The following is a 22,574-nucleotide window of genomic DNA, read 5'->3' on the forward strand; positions in this document are numbered from 1 at the left end:
TCTATCAAGCACGAGAGCGTTGCGGAGATGGTCAACAAACTCCAGACGCAGCTGCTGCAAGACTGGTGTAGCGTCACGGAGAAGGTTACTGTTGAAATTCCTAGTGCGTGCGTTCGAAGAAGAGTTAGGGAAGATAAAGCTTCTACATATGTTGTAACCTCCCCACAAAAGAAATTCTATGACAATCTAAATAAAAAAAGAAAATGGAGCCAAGTGTAACCTCCCCGGAGAAATTATTAAAAGGAAAATATTTAAATGGTAATGGGCATCGTGCTAAACGTAGCCCCCCAGCAGAAATTAAAGAAAAGTCTATGATAATGAAAACGAGCCAAATGTTTGCTCCCCACAAAAATTATAGAATAATAATGACCCAAATGTAAACTGAACACACAAATTGAGAAATGAACATTAATCATTAAACCCACAATAATAGGGCAGCATCGCTGACCTTAGGCCCTGTGCAATAATCAATTTGATAAATTGATTCTGGGAGGAAAAGAATACGAAATATTGTTTCAATTGGAATGATTCTTTTCTTAAAAACGATTGCTTTCAAAACAAAATTATTATTGGGGCATTTCTTGAACAAATTAATTACAATTAACATACATTACATTATCAGATGTGCGCAATGGTGCTTCATTACCTTATTTAACAATATACCTCGTCCCGAACCTTGACCAGAGACCCATGTCGACGCCCGCCGACTCCTCACACACAACTCCGACTGAGTACAACTCGCAACTGAGTCCAACTCGCAACTGAACTCTCGCGCAGTCAAGCGCAGACTAGCAACGATAAATAACTCTCTGGTCAGAGATTCTGTCATGCCTCGCCATCGCTGGTACTGTTTCAATGTCTCGTGAAATGACCTCAATGAAAAAGTCGGAGGAATTGGAGGTCACACGGAAGTTTATCAAGAGTCATCCTCCCCATGAACTATGCACGAAGGAAATAGGAAAGGAGCAGCTTGGTACTGGTCGGGCTACTCTCCACCACGCATCATAAGGTTCTTGGCGAAGTACTGCTGTAGATGCAGGTGTAGAAAGAAACCCATGAGACACTGATCGGGCAGTCAACTGGTTTACTGCCCGTAGTGCCGGAGTGCTCGTTATTGGACTGTTCGGTAAACTAATACGCAGGGAGTAACGGAAAAGTTGCATCATGGGACATGAGCAGCGACACTGATGAGCCGTGGGGACTGGCGGTAGGGTGTTCTACTTGCATCGCTGATATCGATATTCTTATGTCTTGCTATCTTTGACTGCTGCCACCCCCCCCCCTTCCACCCGGTTTTCCAGCTGGAGGTGTGACGAGAGATCCTCCGGTCGGCGTTCAACGAGACAGCTTGTGTCGAAAACAAGCCCGCGTCCCTAACCGTGGTGCACGGGCCTCGCCGTTCTCGCCGCCCTTGTCTTTCGGCGCGCGCCGGATGTGCGGTGCCGATCATTGGGCGCCTCAACGTACAAAATTGTGGTGGGTTCGTCGTCTCAGGCTGAGCAGCTTCCCTACTCGTAATTTGCAAGCTGCAGTTAAACCGTGGTACTACTCAATTCCTTAAAAAATCCAAAATTACAATGTCACCACAGGTATTAAAAGGATAAAGGAAGCCCGGGATCACAAGTGATGAACAAGCTTGTGATTGTTTTACAATTTTAATTTTACTCAAAACAGACTTTATTATGAACTTCAGTTTGGACATTGGCCCTCTTATCGATGCAATATACAAATCTTCACCTTAACTGAATTACATAAACACAAATAAGAATCATATTTTGCGTCCGCAACCAAATTCATAGATTTTAGGCACGGTGAAATAATCAATCATAAACAATCGTTCTTGTTTAACCATATCTCAAAAGACTAGTAACACTATACACTTCCAACCCAAAGTTACATAGCCACATAATAGGAGAACTTGATTAAAAAAAAACAAAGATCATAAAGCTTAGCAAAACTGAACTCCCCACATAAAAGTCCACAGTGAAACATGGTTATACTAAAAATGCAAGGTGGGCCAACCAAGGTCGCAAAACTGGCACACAGGAAAAATAACAATTTGCACATTCGTTAAAGATTCACAAATGATTAACATAAGTGTTAAATAAGAATGGCTAGTAATACGTTCAAATGGCTCTGAGCACTATGGGACTTAAAATCTATGGTCATCAGTCCCCTAGAACTTAGAACTAATTAAACCTAACTAACCTAATGACATCACACAACACCCAGTCATCACGAGGCAGAGAAAATCCCCGACCCCGCCGGGAATCGAACCCGGGAACCCGGGCGCCGGAAGCGAGAACGCTACGACCAGCGGACGGCTAGTAATAACTCAACCAGTAAAATGACTTAACAGAAACGCCAATAGCAACAAAGTGGCCTCACTTAACTAACGGACATAATGACGCTGAATGATTCTCAAATTATACTTAACATTAGAGAAAAGCGTTAAGGCCCACAGCAGTATTTGGAAGCAATAACGCTACGGCAGCAGGCAATACGAGCGTTCACTCCCCACGGGTTGTGCACAGGCTCACTAACAGGCGGTATATCTTTATATATAGTCCGACCGGCCTCACAATGATCGGTCCTGACGAGAATCCGTAACCGCGCCGACGCCGGGAAACGAGCAGACTTAACAAATGGCCTGCAGCACAAATAGACAGCAATAAAAACAATATCAAATCACAGCCGCACTGGAATATATAATAAGCATGCCCACAAATTCTTATGGAGCTATACTCTAACATTACCTGTCTCCCAGTAAATTAGCAGGAAACTTAGAGATCACTTCCGGTTGCCTTAAGGCATTTTCATCATTAAATAAAGACACCAAGTACTGCCGTGACAAATCATTAAACCATTAACTCTACGGCTGCCGGGCGCGTACACAACCGCAACCAGACCCAAAGCGGTCAATATGTCCTAAAACAAGTTAAAATTTGCATGAAAACCACTTAAAACACACACTCCACAGACGATGAGAAACGAAATGAGGAATATCAGCTTCCTTAAAATAGCCACCACGGAACCAAGTTCGGAACATCTCTGGCAGCTACCCATGCCACAATAAGTTTCAACAATCTTCTTAGTTCATACGTAACTTGGAGCTTGCAAATTACGAGCAGGGTAGCTGTTCAGCGTGAGACGACGAACCCACCACAGTTTTGCACGATGAGGAGCCAAATGATCGGCACCGTACATCTGGCGCGACAAAAGACAAGGGCGGCGAGCACGGCGATGCCCGTGGACCACGGTTAGGGACGCGGGCTTGTTTTCGACACGGCTCGTCACACCTTTACCCGGAAAACCTCCTGGGAGAGCAGTCAAATATAGCAAGGCAGCCAAATATCGATACCAGCGGTGCAAGTAGAACACCCTACCGCCAGTCGCCACAGCTCAGTTGGATTTGAAAAAGATGAGAAAGTTAAGCAGTCACGTGGAGGAGATAGGTAAGAGTCCTGATCTTGTTGCGGACCCTATTTATTCAGTGTATAACATGGTGAGTCGTAATTCAATCAGTAGACTTCAAGTGCGGAGTGGAAACGTTGTTGGTCTCGAGTACCGAGTAAGGCGAGGCTACTTGAGAGTAAAAGCAACTTTGTGCCCTTTAGAGTTCTCGGTTACATGCTTCCCTAATACTTGTCTACATGTCCAGAAGACGGTTCGTTAATGATGAGGGCGGTTCCGCCAAATGTTGGCCTCGCAGCGGGAACGGGCCCTCGACGGCGGCGGCGGCGGCGGCGGCGGCGGCGGCGGCCCGCAGGCGCAGAAGACAATGAGGACACGTGGGCATGCGCCTGGAGAACCGCCGTCGAGTGGCCGGCCGCAACTTATAATGAGCCGCGGCGCGCGCCTGCTTAGGGGCCACGTCCGCTCGCCAGGGCAGTCGGACGGCAGCGGAACGCTCGCTAACTCAATATAAATGGCCCACGACGCACGCCGACTCCGAGTACAACTGCGCCGGCTGCCTACAAATCTCGGATTATAGAGCCGCCTCGATGTGAGTGGAGATTGTATCGCAGTTACTTTCGACTCTTGCCTGTGCTGGTATGAGGCCACGTAAGCGCTGTTCTAGAGCCGTTTTTATTGTCCAGTATACGTACCGTAGTCCCATATGAGTGCTTTAAAGAGTCAGCAGTAAAGAGTGGACGAAAATTATTAAGCTCTGTATTTGTCAAATGGACCAGAAAGCTATGCGCACCACTAAACAAAATGGTTCAAATGGGACTTAACATCTGTTGTCATCAGTCCCCTACAACTCAGAACTACTTAAACCTAACTAACCTAAGGACATCACACACACCCTTGCCCGAGGCAGGATTCGAACCTGCGGCCGTAGCGGCCACGCGGTTCCAGACTGAAGCGCCTAGAACCGCACGGCCACACCGGCCGGCGTACCACTAAACAGACAAGGTCGCAAAACGCCAGTGTTGTTTACGCCACTCGACGCACCCCGTATTGTCTCCCACGTAACCACAATATTGGCTCCTAATGGAAACAGGGGGCGGGAATGGAGGTACCAGTACTCAGCACAGCATGAGGCTAGCAGCGTAGTTGACCGCTTGGTCAACGAATAAATCATAACAGTGCTGCAGTGTTAACGGTGACACAAAGCAGATACAAAGCAAACATTGCGTTGAAAGGTCTCTGTTGGATTCCTTTCATGTTAATTTCTTAAATCTGTTGTCATTTACGGCATAAATTCCTCTTCTAAAATTACTGTGGTGTTTCTGACTATCTGAGAGCAGACTGAGCAGTGAAACATGTTACTTTTACACATAAACAAGAACGATCTGCCACACTATTACACTTTAAAACACAGTTTATATGTAATTCATGTCACACAGTCTCATACGGAACCTACATCCGCTTTCTTTTATATACTGTATATGATAAGATACTGTCATCCCCCTTCCCATCTGTGTGAGAGGATGAATGAGCAAATGTATTTCTAGTTGCATGCTTGATGGTAGCAGAGAAGCCTGTCTGCTACAGAACAGTAGGACCAACGTCAGAACAGGTAGCTATGCTTTCTAAAAGCAGAGAGGTTTCTATTCTTAGTATGGTCCTGTCCGTCCCTTGTCATGTTGGTATAGGAACCTGCCTATCTGGTCACTTCCGTTTTGTATGGGGAAGCACCCTTGGTAGGGGGCCCACGGCAGTCCACCCGCGGCGAGTGTCTGAAGGGGTAAGATCTCCGGCTAAGCGTGTGTCTTCTAAGGCCGTAGGACAATGGATTTCTTAAGTTCAGTCTAAATGAAAATTTAATCACCTTTATTTCAGGTTTAGCTATCAAACATCCAATGTTATCTTAAACTGCAACGCAGTGTGATTCGAGTGTACAGTTCAGAATATTCCAGTAGTTGCTTTGTCACTACTTTGTGAGTAAAGTGGAACCACGTGTTGATCAGTAACTCTAACTAAGATCATCAATCTTAAATGGGAATGTGCGTGAGATTATAACGTCTCGTCTTGACAAAATTTTTCAATATAGCAACTTTTCTTTATGTTCAACCCACGTGGGATGTAATTTGTGAGACCAGTACCACGTGCTTATACAATTGTTTGACCCATCAGATCAATAGTAAGACGATAGTAACCTGTTCGAGGTTTTTCTTTTGTAAATTGCTTTTCAATCTAATTTATTTTAATTATCAAAATTATTGTGGAGTTACACTCTTTGTGTAAACCAAGTTGACCACGTGAAGCATGTGGTGTAATCATCAAAGTAGCCCTCAGCTATTCTTTTTGGGAAGATTTCACAGAGAGTTAGTATGAATTTAGTATACCAGTGTGTGGTAATTACATAACGGGCAGGATTGTGCTACGAACGTAACTTCTTTGGGTGAAAATTGAATCGGTTGGTTGTGGTTAATTTCCTCTTGCATATGTTTGAACGTTCTTCGTGTGTTATTTTATGAAAGCAGTGTTGTATGCAGTCTCCCAATCTTGGCTCTATATTTGACGCGTTCCGTAAGATTACAATCTCACATTTTCACAATCCTAAATAAGGCACCAGTTTAGTTATGAGTCGAGTTTAATATGCTGAAATTTCAATGATCAATGTTAAAATATATTTCCAAATATAAACTGATTTACTTCTTTTTATTTAAATTCTATATATATATATATATATATATATATATATATATATATATATATATATCACCGGTTGTCATATGACTATGAAAAGATTATATTAATGGTAATCTGGTTGAGAATTTTGGAAGCTACACTGGATACCTGGTGAAACAGTTGCGCAGTAATGCAAAGTTAACTTCCCCAGACAGCTCACACCTTTTGTCTATCAGCACCGCTTTCATAGCAAATGAAAGCAAAAACGTTACACATAGTGACCCTGTTCTGTGATTCCGCTAGACTCTGGAATCTCTGAAACGTTAGATTGCGAGCGTTGTATAATCTTAATTTTTTTTCCCCTGCAGCGCTCAAACAACTTCTGTGTTGTTTTTGAGCAGAGTTTTAAATGGTTCACGGCGTTGTTGAGCGACGTTGCGTTGTTTGTCTGCACTGTTTCGATCAAAGATAAAAATTTGTTTTGCGTGTGAAAAAATGCGTACTAGGTTGGGTACCTTTCGTGTAACTGCCGTAATTTTTGGGGGATACATTTATTGTGATTAGTGTGTTGTGTACTGGGTATAAATTGAATGAATGCAGACACATAACCCAGCTAAAAGTAGGCGGTCCAACAACTTCAGCAACATGGACTAAGGGGAAAATTTGATTTCGAATATTAGCGCGTCGGACGGTTCCGAAAATGCAATGGGGAATACTTCACACGAAATGCAAAACAGGACGAACGGTCTCACAGCAGAGCCAGAAATTAATTTGCCTCCTACTAACCAAATTGATTTGGTGGAACTCATGAAAACCTTATTGCAACAAAATAAACAAAACGCAGAGAAATCTGAAAAATCGATCCGCGAGCTAGGCGAACAAATGACGCAGAAATCTGAGAAATCGATCCGAGAGCTAGGCGAACAAATGACTCAGAAATCTGAAAAATCGATCCGCGAGCTAGGCGAACAAATAGACGAAAAACTAATCCAGTAGACAAATAAAGTCGACAAGTCGATGCAGAGAGTGTCCGATGATATCTCACAAAGAATAAACAGTCTGGCAAGTGAAATAAAAAGTGATATTATGAAAGAATTAGGCCGTACATTTGAAGAAATCGATGACCGTCTGCAAGCCTTAGAACAGGGCAAGCGGAGTCGCGATGCGGAATCGAATGAGAGCGAGAAACAGCTGCTTAGGAATTTCCAAGCGCTGAGAGAAAATGCCAAAGAGAACACCAGCAGGTACTCTCTAGGGTCCGGGAAGCGGAAATGCATTGTGCCGCGTCCGTTAGCAACACAGTAGCGGACAACAGTCAAGCGATTCCCGCGCTCGAACAGCAAGTAGAACAATTGAAGCAGACTGGGGTGGAGATGAACAGACAAATACATGATAAGATTGCGGCATTAGCGGACATCGTAGGCACGATGAAGGTGAAGGAGAGCGATAACAATACTACACCGGTAGCAGTCATAGAGAACAAAAAAGTGCGTTCGCTTCTTAGATTTCAGAAGGGACAGTTCGAAGTGAACAGGTGGCACAAATCTGTAACAGGCGAATTACAAGAACGTGTGGCGCATCTGGAAAGCCGCATGGGGTGTGATTCCGAACTCGCCAATAGCACCAAAAATAGCCGTACGAACAGTGCAGAGAGGGACACCGGCCACGAGGGAGATTTTGACGACAGGGAAGAATGTATTTTGAGGGGCAGACATGAGAAAAATAGAAACATTCAAGGCCCTCGCCGGGAGGAAATGCGGGGATTTGATTTCAAACATTTCCTTACGGTGAGAAAGTTTGAGATATTCCGAAATTCGCAAAAAGGAATACACCCACGGGCATGGCTCGAGCAATTTGAGTTCTGTCTTCCCCCCGACTGGGCAAGTTCACATAAGATAGAATATATGTGTGGCTACTTGGAAGGCGAACTGGCGATTCGCATGAGGTCGGCAGCGCGTCACTGCAACTCCACTGGAGTTTCGACAAGCCTTTCTGTCCGCCTATTGGTCGGAAGAGGCACAAGATAGGGTCAAGCATGGCACAATTATGCTGCCAAATTTGAACCAGTCTGGTTTCGGCAGCCCAGCACGCCTATTCGGCCACATGCTGCAGGCAAATCAATTTCCATACGGTCCTGCGGAACTAATTAGGATATGCATCACCAAATTGCCGATGCACTTGCGCCACGTCATTCTTGCGGGCCGATACAAAGAGGACGTGGAAACGTTTAAGACACTTCTCCAAGAGTTGGAATACAATACAGGAGAATGCCCGCCTAATCTGGCACAAAGTTATTACGGGGCACAGCAGCGCGATCGCAGTCGTGGCCGTAGTACTAATCAACGGCGTGACTGGTCGTCGCGACGCGAACGGGACAATAATCGGGACCGGCCGTATAGAAACTGGGGTAACAGTCGCGAACACAGGTGGAACAACGGAATTGATCGAGGACGTGGACAGGATCGTGAACGCAACAGTTACGGCAACCAGAATCGATACTATGGTGAACACGGTGGAAATAGGACTGTAGGCAGAGCACCTCATGATGTTGAAATTCGGCCGGCTAACCCTAGACATAATCCAGCAAATGGAAATGAACAAAACCGGCAATGACAAACGATCAGCGCAGAAGGCGCCCAATCGGAACAATTGAGCGACATGGCAAATGAGTACATAGGGTATATAGAGAGGACAGTGAGGAGTAGAGAGGACGGTGAGGAGAAAGAATTGATTAAATTTGTGACATATGCATTTTGAATAATATGTTGGTAAAAATAATGGTAAAGATGTTTCTGTGTGATTGATTGAAGTGATGTTTGCGATTCATTTTTTTTTTCCTTGTGCAATTAGGATTTAGGTTGGTTCAAATGTGAAGATAAATGGTTTCTTTGTGAACAAGTGAAATGCTGTTTATGGTTTTTTGTGTAAATTGAAAAGAGTCGCTCCTGAGAGAAGCAAGATCTGTGCTGAATTAATGCAAAACTCAGGGGAATATCCGATCTGTGGGTATTATGGGTCTGGCAAACCCAGGTCCCCAGCTGTCAGTAGCCTTGTTTCCGATTTTCTGCTTTCAGTGCTACTATCTATCTATTACTATTCTATATCCGTCAGTATAAATGAGGATCTCTTTCTACAGTATGCGTGCTGTATGAATATTTTAAGATAGGAGAACTCTGAGAAAGGAATGAGTAAGTTTGGAATCTTGAAAACAGGATGCGATAATACGATTGTTTAACCAATGGCTTCCCAAAATGCGCTAATATGTTAATATTGGTGATATGTCTTTTTTGTTCTTTATAGCTGAGTACGTAAAGTGCTGTCTGTGGATTTCGTAAGTATATTTATTCCCTTCAAGGTGAAAGAAAAATTGTAGTTTGTGTAATTTGCGTCGCCCTGAAATATTATTGTGGTAGTCAAATACGAGCAGTTCTTCAGCAAATGGAGAATGGAACAGAAATATGGATCCTTTCTGTAGACTTGATTGATGTTGAGCCAGAGCCTGAAAAATTATTCTGCGTTAATACTTGTCCTAGAAAAGCGACGTTTATGTGTTATGCTGATGCTGTGAGCATTACAGCTTACTGTTTTCGCTGGTGCGGGATGCACTGCAGCCTATATGATTTGTACTGAGGAAATTTCCCTCTTGAAGAGATAGGGGATCCAGTATTAGAATCGGAATTTAAAAGAGCTTTGGAGGACTTACGGTCACATAAGGCAGAAGGAATAGATAACATCCCATCAGAATTTCTAAATTCATTGGGGGAAGTGGCAACAAAACGACTATTCACGTTGGTGTGTAGAATATATTAGTCTGGCGACATACCATCTGACTTTCGGGAAAGCATCATCCACACAATTCCGAAGACGGCAAGAGCTGTCAAGTGCGAGGATTATCGCACAATCAGCTTAACAGCTTATGCATCGAAGCTGCTTACAAGAATAATATACAGAAGAATGGAAAAGAAAATTGAGAATGCGCTAGGTGACGATCAGTTTGGCTTTAGGAAAAGTAAAGGGAAGAGAGAGGCAATTCTGACGTTACGGCTAATAATGGAAGTAAGGCTAAAGAAAAATCAAGACACTTTCATAGGATTTGTCGACCTGGAAAAAGCGTTCGACAATATTAAATGGTGCAAGCTCTTCGAGATTCTGAAAATAGTAGGGGTAAGCTATAGGGAGAGACGGGTCATATACAATATGTACAACAACCAAGAGGGAATAACAAGAGTGGACGATCAAGAACGAAGTGCTCATATTAAGAAGGGTGTAAGACAAGGCTGTAGCCTTTCGCCCCTACTCTTCAATCTGTACATCGAGGAAGCAATGATGGAAATAAAAAAATGGCTCAGGAGTGGAATTAAAATACAAGGTGAAAGGATATCAGTGATACGATTCACTGATGACATTGCTATCCTGAGTGAAAGTGAAGAAGATTTAAATGATCTGCTGAATGGAATGAACAGTCTAATGAGTACACAGTAAGGTTTGAGAGTAAATCGGAGAAAGACGAAGGTAATGAGAAGTAGTAGAAATGAGAACAGCGAGAAACTTAACATCAGGATTGATGGTCACGAAGATAATGAAGTTCCCAAGGAATTCTGCTACCTAGGCAGTAAAATAACCAATGACGGACGGAGCAAGGAGGACATACCGGCCTTAATTTGAGGAAGAAATTTCTCAGGATGTACATCTGGAGTACAGCATTGTATGGTAGTGAAACATGGACTGTGGGAAAACCGGAACAGAAGAGAATCGAAACATTTGAGATGTGGTGCTATAGACGAATGTTGAAAATTAGGTGGACTGATAAGGTAATGAATGAGGAGGTTCTACGCAGAATTGGAAAGTAATATGTGGAAAACACTGATAAGGAGAAGGGACATGATGATAGGACATCTGCTAAGACATGAGGGAATGACTTCCATGGTACTAGAGGGAGCTGTAGAGGGCAAAAACTGTAGAGGAAGACAGAGATTGGAATATGTCAAACAAATAATTGAGGACGTAGGTTGCAAGTGCTACTCTGAGATGAAGAGGTTAGCACAGGAAAGGAATTCGTGGCGGACCGCATCAAACCAGTCAGTAGACTGATGACAAAAAAAAGTATAGACAACAGGTGTGCATGTTTGTGTGTGTGTGTGTGTGTGTGTGTGTGTAAATAACATGTCAACCCTACGCTGCCCTGACCTATACTTGCACAAGGCATAGTCCTATTCATTTTAGTGAATTATTAAGTAGCATTTAATTTATTAAAACGCAAGTGAACCACATTAGTGATGTGGATTTAGGTATTATATTGTCAGTTCATTTAATTTTTATTTTTATACTGTCAATTCATTTCACTTTTATTTTTTTATATTGTCAAGTCATTTAACTTTTATTTTTATTTTGTCGATTCATTTAACATTTTTATTTAAAAAGAAAAGAATAAGTCTCACTTTTGTTCTTAAAAATTGTGAAAGACAATACTAAGCGGTATTATGTATGACATTTTGTAATCACATAACTATGATGAACAATTTCTGTGAATGCAGATAAGAACGTGAAAACGAACTGGCTAAACTCTTACGAGACAGCGGCAGCAGCGAGGAGGACTATTTGTAGACAGGCGGGTTTCCCAGCAGGACACAGTGTCAGCCGGGCCACTTCTGGAGCACGCTCGCCAACAAAAGAAGGGTTGTGGGACAAACACTTTCCCTTGCACCCGGAGCTAATGGCCTGCCGCACCAGTCCGACCCTTCGTGGAGGTGAAGACCTGAGATGGCCGAGCGGTCCACCGCGCTGAAATCCATCTGCTGGCAACGCACCACACGCACGCGACCGTGACGAGACGGCCGCGGTGAAACGACAGAAGACAGGGGATAAAGGGGCGTGGAGCCCTTTGACAGCTACTGTCCAGAGAAACTTGCAGGCATTAATGACATCAACATTTCCTGGCGGATGCCCACTGTCAAACGACAATAAATCATAGTTCGATGGTCTCTGGTTGCTAAGGGTGGCACAAGGAAGAGCCATTAAGTCTCATCCTTGCCCAGGAATATCAAACCGGCGAGCCAATTGAGGATAACTCAAGAATGTAACAACACAAGGGGCATGGAGCCTTTTGACACATATTGTCCAGAGAAACTGGCAGACTTCAACGACGCCTATCAACATTTCCTGGCGGATGCCCACTGTCAAGCGACAGTAAATGATAGTTCGATGTTCTCTCGCAGTTAAGGGTGGCACAAAGAAGAGCCATTAAGTGTCATCCTTGCCCAGGAATATCAACCTGGCGTGTCAAACGAGGATACCGCACGAATTTGACAACACAAACATGGAACCAAATCGAGATGTATGTGACACGGGCCACCAAGAGGAACTTCATGGGAGGGCAGAGACGGCGGGATTGCACGCAATAGATGGACAAAAATCCCTACTGACAGCTGCGGCGACGAACCCCCCCCCCCTCCCCTTATTTTGTGCCTCGGAACAGTGGAACTACTGAGTGTGTCAGTGAACAGTGATTATACGGTTCTTAGTCCAATGCATATACATGTGTTTCTGTCAGAGAAACTTTGACTCGTGTGTTTTGCAGGGGTTCGATTTATTGGTCTTTAGTAGTCTGACTCTTGTATTTTGCAGGTGTTCTATTTATTGTTTTTTTTTAGACTTTGACTCTTGTATTTTTGGGTGTTTTATTTATTGGTGTTTTCTTCTTTTTTTTTTTTTTAGACATTGACTATTGTACTTTCAGAGCTGTTTTACTGATCAATGTTTGTTCTTGTGTGATGTATTAGATTTGTGAGATTTTGTTTCGTAAATTCATTCTTGTGGCATTGCTTCATTTATCAGCCAGATAGCTATTCATTCTCATTGGACTGTTATCGATTAGCCTTTGCATGAGACATATTTATAGTGAGGAGCCCCATAAGGGTAACAATCATATAATTAATTGTAGTTTCAGTATAATGACACAGTGCTCATTATTTGCTAACTAACTGAAATATAGTAGAGTGATTAAATTAGTGCCACAAAGTTATTTTAATTCTACAAATTATTAGTTTTATAAGATATAGAATTTTTATGCGATAACCACTTTGTAAAACATGTTTTTTTTCTCTTATCATTTTTTTGCTTTTGCGGATTGTGCATTGTAATGTTCTGCTTTATAATACTGAAGATATTTTCATGTTTTTTTTTTTTTTAAATTGCTGTGGCACCTTTGCTATTTTCATAAATTTTACTTGTTAATAAACAGTCATAAATTTTCCTGTGATAAGTTGGCTCTTGCAATGAGCAAATACTGGTGAACTCCATAAGGGTAACAACCAGAAATTGTTTTCATATTAATGACACAGGAACCATTGTTTTTACTTGCTGACCGAATTAGGTCTACACTATAGGTGTCACATATTGTTTCTTCTCTTTGAAATTGGTAGATTCTAAAGATGTGTTGAAATTATTGTGTTTTAGCAAGTACCTAGCGATCTTCTGCTTTTCTTTACATTTTTGGTTTAAGTTGGGTGTGAGAAGCCTGCTTGGAAATGTCCTAGCATGGCCAGAAAATTCCCTGCACAGTCTTTTCCCTGAGCGTCGGGGTTATGAAAGGTCTCTATTGGATTACTTTCATGTTAATTTCTTAAATCTGTTGTCATTCACGGTATAAATTCTTCTTCTAAATTTACTGTGGTGTTTCTGACTATCTAGGAGGAGACTGAGCTGTGAAACGTGTTACTTTTACACATAAACAAGAACGATCTGTCACACTATTACACTTTAAAACACAGTTTATATGTAATTCATGTCACACAGTCTCATATGGAACCTACATCCGCTTTCTTTTATATACTGTATATGATAAGATACTGTCATCCCCCTTCCCGTCTGTGTGAGAGGATGAATGAGCATATGTAATTGTAGTTTCATGCTTGATGGTAGCAGATGAGCATGTCTGCTAGAGAACAGTAGGACCAACGTCGGAACAGGTAGCTATGCTTTCTAAAAGCAGAGAGGTTTCTGTTCTTAGTATGGTCCTGTCCGTCCCTTGTCATGTTGGTATAGGAAGCTGCCTCTCTGGTCACCCCCGTTTTGTATCGGGAAGCACCCTTGGTAGGGGGCCCATGGTAGTCTGTCCGCGGCGAGCGTCTGAAGGGGTAAGATCTCCAGCTAAGCGCTTGTCTGCTAAGTCCGTAGGACAATGGATTTCTGAAGTTCAGCCTAACTGAAAATTTAATCACCTTTATTTCAGGTTTAGCTATAAAATATCTAATGTTATCTTAAATTGCAACGCAGTGTGATTCGAGTGCACAGTTCAGAATATTCCAGTAGTTGCTTTGTCACTACTTTGTGAGTAAAGTGGAACCACGTGTTGATCAGTAACTCTAACTAAGATCATCAATCTTAAATGCAAATGTGCGTGAGATTATAACGTCTCGTCTTGACAATATTTTCCAATATAGCAACTTTTCAAGTGGTTCAAATGGCTCTGAGCACTATGGGACTTAACATCTGTGGTCATCAGTCCCCTAGAACTTAGAATTACTTAAACCCAACTAACCTAAGGACATCACACACATCCATGCCCGAGGCAGGATTCGAACCTGCCGCCGTAGCAGTCGCGCGGTTCCGGACTGCGCGCCTAGAACCGCTAGACCACCACGGCCGGCATAGCAACTTTTCTTTATGTTCAACCCACGTGGGGTGGACTTTGTGAGACCAGTGCCACGTGCTTACACAGTTGTTTGACCCATCAGCTTAATAGTAAGACGATAGTAACCAGTTCGAGGTTTTTCTTTTGTAAATTGCTTTTCAATCTAATTTATTTTAATTATCAAAATTATTGTGGAGTTATACTCTTTGTGTAAAACAAGTTGACCACGTGAAGCATGTGGTGTAATCATCAAAGTAGCCCTCAGCTATTCTTTTCGGGAAGATTTCACAGAGAGTTAGTATGAATTTAGTATACCAGTGTGTGGTAATTACATGACGGACAGGATTGTGCTATGAAGGTAACTTCTTTGGGTGATAATTGAATCGGTTGGTTGTGGTTAATTTCCTCTTGCATATGTTTCAACGTTCTTCGTGTGTTATTTTATGAATGCAGTATTGTATGCAGTCTCCCAATCTTGGCTCCAAATTTGATGTGTTCCGTAAGATTACAATCTCACATTTTCACAATCTTAAATAAGGCACTAGTTTAGTTATGAAAAAAGTTTAATATGCTGAAATTTCAATGATCAATGTTAAAATAAATTTCCAAATAAATTGATTTATTTCTTTTTATTTAAATTCTCTTGTATATATCACCGGTTGTCGTATGACTATTAAAAGATTTTAATTAATGTTAGTCTGGTTGGGAATTTGGTAAGCTAGACTGGATACCCGGTGAAACAGTTGCGCAGTAATGAAAGGTTAACTTCCCCAGACAGCTCACAGCTTTTAACCCGCTTTTATTGTCTATCAGCACCGCTTTCATAGCAAATTAAAGCAACAACGTTACAGCGTTATACCTACGACAACGGTTGCCGAAGTTGACGATTCGTCAGATAAGAACCCAAGGAATTTCTCAGAGTGAAAAAGAAATGGCAGGTGAAATATTAGTTTTTCTTCAAGATGCGTCAGTGGAATGCGTGGTGTCGTATACGGACTGTGCAGGCGATGTACATGATGAGTACAGTGATGACGATACGTGGATAATAAGTGAAAGTGGTACTGACATAGTTGTCGAGCCAAGTTGTTTATCGTCGCTGTCGGTAAGGCAGACACAAATCCTGTCTCCATTGGTACATAATGAAGGATAATCTTTTCCAAGGAGCGGCTACTCTTAACGTAATTACGTACATAGAAAATCATCCGCAGCATAGTAACAAAACAATGGTCAACAATTTCGAGTACATCCAGAGCAATATGTGTAGTCCATAACGGAAACCACCGATGTTCAAAGGAGGATGAAGCGGATTTTTTACGAAAATTAGTATTTAAGGGTTTTGGGAATGCTTGATATAATTTACAGTTTGTACATGATAGTGTCCTGTTACGTCATGCACATCAAATTGCGCGCTATATAGATTACAGTGACTTCAAGCAAAGCAGTGGATGGTTGCATAACTTTAGTGCTACAAAACTGGAAGACATAAGTTTACGACATTTCAAACAAAGCGTCAACTTGACGACCCACAGTAAACTGCGAATTCCTTCCGAAATTTGTAGATGAGATTAACAAGCTTATCTCATCACTGAGTTAGAAGCTTGTTTTCAACTCCGACCAAACAAGATTTGAAGAGGAAATGTATACGAAGGGAACCTGGAAAGTACAGGTACAGAGGAGTTGTATCAAGATCAACTAACTTCAACGCCTTAACGCATTTGTATACAATCACAACGACTGTTAATCTGGAAGGTAAAGTGGCTGGAAAGTTGTTTACTGTGCTGCGAGAAGATGGAAGTTCTCTGCCATTTTCGATTCTTTCTCGTGTGCTCGGTGATGCAAGGACAGCATGGAATATTTACGTCACAGCAAGCAACAGTGGCGAAATGGGCGTGAAATAACTACAACAATGGCGTGAGCACTACTTTTGGCCAATAACTGGTCAAATAACTTGCTTTTGTTTGATTCCTAGTCTGCGTACAAAAATCATACTGCTTTAGAGCAAATTATTCCCCCTGAGAGTGTGTCACGCTCCACTTCATACCACCTGGAACCTTTGGACGAATTCAGCTTCCAGATCATTGTTTTATCGTGTGCATGAAACATATCGCACTGTCTGCAGCTACGCCTTAAGGGAAAGCGGTTAACGATAAACTGCACGACTCACTATTTCGAATTCGGATGCACGCCATCGCATTCCACCAGTTCTCACCACCCCTTTATGATCTTATATGCGTTATTTGGATACCTAGCTGGACTTCCTGCACGGCTTATAACTCCTAAGATCTTGATGACGTGAACCTTTGTGATAATTCTGGCGCGCCATTTTTCATTTGGTATCCACATTGCATGTTAATGGTCTTTTTTGAACATAAATCGAACGTCGACTATGTCCATTTTTTGAAATGTAATACGTACATCCCACAGAAGGCTGATCTCTCCACCCCCCGGATACTCATCTTTTGCCGCCCTTCTGAAGCACATGTTGAGTCGTTAGCAGCTGACATATTTCCTGCCATAATTGTTAACATAACACTTTCAAATGAGCCTTACTAAAGACTGAACTTGAAGGCGTTTCTTGTTAGTGACTTTACGAGATGTCGACAGTGCCTGCGGTCCAGTGCACGACTCATGAGTGCGTGAAATCCATTGAAAGTTTGTTAAATGTTGAAGTACTTGAACGGAACAGAGACTCAGTGGACTTGCATTATTTATAAAGGCAGCGTAGCAGACGCTGGAGAAAATTGACTGCAAAAATAAGCACTGACGTGTAGAACCGTTGATGTCACTTTACACTGAGGTGACGGAAGTTGCGGATATTTCCTAATTTCGTATCGAATCTCCTTCACCCCGTGTAGTGCGGCAACTCGACGTAGCTTGCACTCAAACAAGTCGTTGGAAGTGCTCTGCAGAAATTATGATCCATACCGCCTCCGTAGCAGTCCATGTTTCCGGTGCATGATTTTGTGCAGAAACTGACATCTCGATTACGTCATATAATGAGATTCACGTCGGTCGATCTGGTAACCAAATCATTAGCTTAAATTGTCCAGAATCTTGTTCAAATCAGTTGTGAACAATTGTGGCGGGGTGACATGGAGCATTGTCTTTCATAAAAATTCCATCACGTTTTGGGAACATGAATTCCATGAATGGCTGCAAATGGTCTCCAAGCAGGCGAACAGATTCATTTCCGGTTAATGATCGGTTCAGCTTTACCAGAGGTCAATTACATGTAAACACAGTTCACATCATATGGTGCCACCACCAGCTCGCACAGAGTCTTGTTGAAAACTTGGGTCTATGGCCTCGGGGAGTCTGCGCCACACTCGAAAACTGTTATCAGCTCTTGTTGTTGTTGTTGTTGTGGTCTTCAATCCTGAGACTGGTTTGATGCAGCTCTCCATGCTACTATATCCTGTGCAAGCTTCTTCATCTCCTAGTACTTACTGGAATCTACATCCTTCTGAATCTGCTTAGTGTATTCATCTCTTGGTCTCCCTCTACGATTTTTACCCTCCACGCAGCCCTCCAATACTAAATTGGTGATCCCCTGATGCCTCAGAAGATGTCCTACCAACCGGTCCCTTCTTCTTGTCACGTTGTGCCACAAACTCCTCCCCAATTATATTCAATACCTCCTCATTAGTTATGTGATCTACCCATCTAATCTTGAGCTTTCTTCTGTAGCACCACATTTCGAAAGCTTCTATTCTCTTCTTGTCCAAATAATTTATCGTCCACGTTTCACTTCCATACATGGCTACACTCCATACATATACTTTCAGAAACGACTTCCTGACACTTAAATCTATACTCGATGTTAACAAATTTCTCTTCCTCAGAAACGCTTTCCTTGCCATTGCCAGTCTACATTTTATATCCTCTCTACTTCGACCATCATCAGTTATTTTGCTCCTCAAACAGCAAAACTCATGTCTCATTTCCTAATCTAATTCCCTCAGCATCACCCAACTCGACAACATTCCATTATCCTCGTTTTGCTTTTGTTGATGTTCATCTTATATCCTCCTTTCAAGACACTGTCCATTCCGTTCAACTGCTCTTCCAAGTTCGTTGCTGTCTCTGACAGAATTACAATGTCGTCGGCGAACCTCGGAGTTTTTATTTCTTCTCCATGGATTTTAATACCTACACCGAATTTTTCTTTTGTTTCCTTTACTGCTTGCTCAACATACAGATTGAATAACATCGGGGACAGGCTACAACCCTGTCTCACTCCCTTCCCAACCGCTGCTTCCCTTCCATGTCCCTCGACTCTTATAACTGCCATCTGGTTTCTGTACAAATTGTAAATAGCCTTTCGCTCCCTGTATTTTACCCCTGCCACCTTTAGAATTTGAAAGAGAGTATTCCAGTCAACATTGTCAAAAGCTTTCTCTTAGTCCACAAATGCTAGAAAAGTAGGTTTGCCTTTTCTTAATCTTTCTTCTAAGATAAGCCGTAAGGTCAGTATTGCCTCACGTGTTGCAATATTTCTACGGAATCCAAACTGACCTTCCCCAAGGTTGGCTTCTACTAGTTTTTCCATTCGTCTGTAAGGAATTCGTGTCAGTATTTTGCAGCTGTGGCTTATTAAACTGATTGTTCGGTAATTTTCACATCTGTCAGCACCTGCTTTCTTTGGGATTGGAATTATTATATCCTTCTTGAAGTCTGAGGATAACTGAAAAAGGGATTCATCTGAGGAGGTCACGGTTTCCCCGTCGTTTAGCGTCCAACCTATATGGTCACGAGCCCAAGAGTGGCGCTGCAGGCGATTTCGTGCTATCAACAAAGGCCGTCGAGTCGGTCACGGCTGCTAATGCACATAAACAACAAATGTCGCCACACTGTACACTGGACGTACGACCCACACTTTATCTGTTGTTATTTCATAGAGCGCTGCTTGTCTGTTAGCACTGAGAACTCTACGCAAACGGTGCAGCTCTATGTCATTACGTGAAGGCCGTCGGCAACTGTGTTGCCCTTGGTCAGAATTAATGCCTGAATTCTCGGCACTCTTTTGACATTGTGGGTCTCGGAATACTGAAATCCCCCGCGATTTTCGAAATGAAATGTCCCATGCGTCTAGCTCCAGCTAACAATCCTCATTCAAAGTCTGTTATTTCCCTTCATGCGGCCATGATCACGTCGGAATCTTTTCACATGAGTCACCTGAGTACATTGGACAGTTCTGCCAGTGGACTGCCGTTTGTACCTTATGTACGCGATACTACCGCCATCAGTATATGTGTGTATTACTACCCAATGACATCAGGCCTCAGGCCGCCTTTTTAAGGACATAGTTTATGCTTTGTAAGATATTTTGCTGTAACCCACAAAAATGTAAACTGAGAAACTGACTCTTGAATTTCCGTAAGTTCAGCGTCTATCAGAGGATGCAGTGAGCAGTGATTGACAATTGTGTTCCAGCCGACTTAAGATATCTAGCATAGATATCCAAAGAGAATTCAGAGCAGAGTGACGTCATACTTGAGTCCAGCGGCAGTGGCGGGAATAAGACGATGGCTTAGCGTAGTAGGAAATAATCTGCCCGATGTGGCTGCCCGAAGAGAGGCGCATCGCTGGCCGCTGGTGGTGACGTGGCATTGTTACCAAAACTTGTGGCGAAGCTGCTAAACCTACGATGACCGTGGTCTCTGCCAATGGTACGTCTTCGCCCACTGAAGACAAAGATACACTATAGCGCCATGAGAAAAAAGATGTTAAAAGAAAATTCTTGCCAGACACAAAGATTATTTAATGATCACTGATCAAAGATAAAAATATTCTAGCGATCGCTAATGGCCATATATCATTAACTTTCAAACCGCACCAATAATAAACCGATGATACAATTAGCCTCACTAGTTAAATAATTATGTAGCGAGTATGGGCAGTTACTAGATACCATCGTGCGTACGCATAAAGGGGTTACAGCGCAACATAACGTGATCCGATATAGATAGAAAAATATTTAAGATTAAAAAGAGTATGTACTGTTAAGATACTTCTAATACGTTGTACGCTGAACTCTCTTCAGACGATTTAAAAGCATAGTAATAAGGATAAGTGAAAACATCCTTGTATTGTTGTCCATGTCCGACCTTTGCTAGTTAAAGAGCCCGAAATATTAATGACTTACAAAAACAAATTATGGACATGTTTTAGTGTTAACGAATGGCTATTCATAAGCCCGGAGGACCATTTTGTGTGCAGAACAGGTTTCCTCGGATATTTACATCCAAGGCGTGGGATTGTTAACGTTTCATACTAACAGCAAAGCTAAAAGATCAGTTGAATAAAATAATACAAACCAATGCCATTAGAAGGGACATTGTCACTAGCATTATAATAGAAATGCGAAAAATTGGAGGAAAAAATAAACGTGTCAGAGCTGATATTAAAATAAGTATTAAGGGATCAAGTAACTAGCTTATCGACCTACAGTTTGTGGAAAAAGATTGGAGACCGTGCAATAGTTGCTTGGTAAACAGCAAAAGGAAATGGACCATGCGAGAAAGGATCAACACTGTTCTACACCTTTATGAATAGGCTTGATCTTCACTTTAATAATGGTTACAGGCTGCTGTTGCTCCCATTGTCCATGTTGTACGTTCATGTATAATTTTGTTATATACGTTTTGTCGGTGGAAATAGTTGCAAGTTAACATGTTTTAAGACTAAAGTGCTAAAAACATGCGTATCTACTCGACTGTTATCTGTGAGGGACACCCTTGTGAAGAAGAACATAAAGTGTTCCTAAAGACACGCAGGAAGAACAGAAATATGGATGTAATGTGAATATATAACGAGGAACAAAATGTAAGAAAAGTGTATTTGTTCAAGTTGAAGGATTTAATGAGACACTGTATAAGTGGTCACGAATTACTTTAGGGGCGAGGTGCAGTGGCGATCAAATTTTACTGGATGGGATGTGGCATAGGTGTAAGAAAAGGAGAGAAAATTTATTAAGTACAACGAACAGGGCAAACTCTGAGGTTGCTGAACAATAGCTTCCCAGTATTTAGTTGCAAGGGACCAACGGTCTCCAGGGGCTCGTTACAGTATAATAATGTTATCATGGTTTATTCAGTCTGTTGCTGCAGTCACTCTTGTTTCTGTGCAATCATCTTCACAGCAGTGAAGAATCGTGTAACATCCAGTAACCAAAACGTACAACCCACAGCAATCTTCTGGCAAATGCAGAAGTTCTATGATTTGGTTGCTGTCGTTCCGGCAACAGTTTAGCGTAGCATACTTGTAACGCTATTTCACTGCATTCCCTGAATCCATACATGAGGTACATATTGGCGAACCCTTCGCCTGTAATCCTATTCATAGTAACACTGGCGAGGTATTCCTGAATAACATCCGAATGTTTTTCAATGGAGTTCTATTTCTCCCTACACACACACACACACACACACACACACACACACACACACACAGTGTATCATCAGAGTGTAGTGAGTAAAAAGTTAGTTTCGAATTTTATTTGCCTATTGATAATGCCTCCGATTCCGAAAACATACTGGCTCTTTATACAAACAAATTATGAGTGCAATCGACAGGGGACGTTCAATAGATCCCATACTTCTAAAATTCCAGAAGGCATTTGACACAGTTCCTCACGAGATTTCTAACTAAATGGAGTGCCTATAGGGCATCGTCTCAGTAATGCGTCAAGATTCGTGATTTCTTGTCAGAAAGATGTTCCTAGTAATCACGAGAAGTCATCTAACTAAACAGATGTGATATCTGGGGTTTTACGAGCAAGTTTACAGGCCCTCTGCGCTTCTTAATACACATTAACGATTTAAGGGACAAACTAAGAAGATTGTTTGGGGATGATGCTGTC

This window comes from Schistocerca piceifrons, chromosome 5 (assembly GCF_021461385.2).
Source record: "Schistocerca piceifrons isolate TAMUIC-IGC-003096 chromosome 5, iqSchPice1.1, whole genome shotgun sequence".
Taxonomy (NCBI): Eukaryota; Metazoa; Arthropoda; class Insecta; order Orthoptera; family Acrididae; genus Schistocerca; species Schistocerca piceifrons.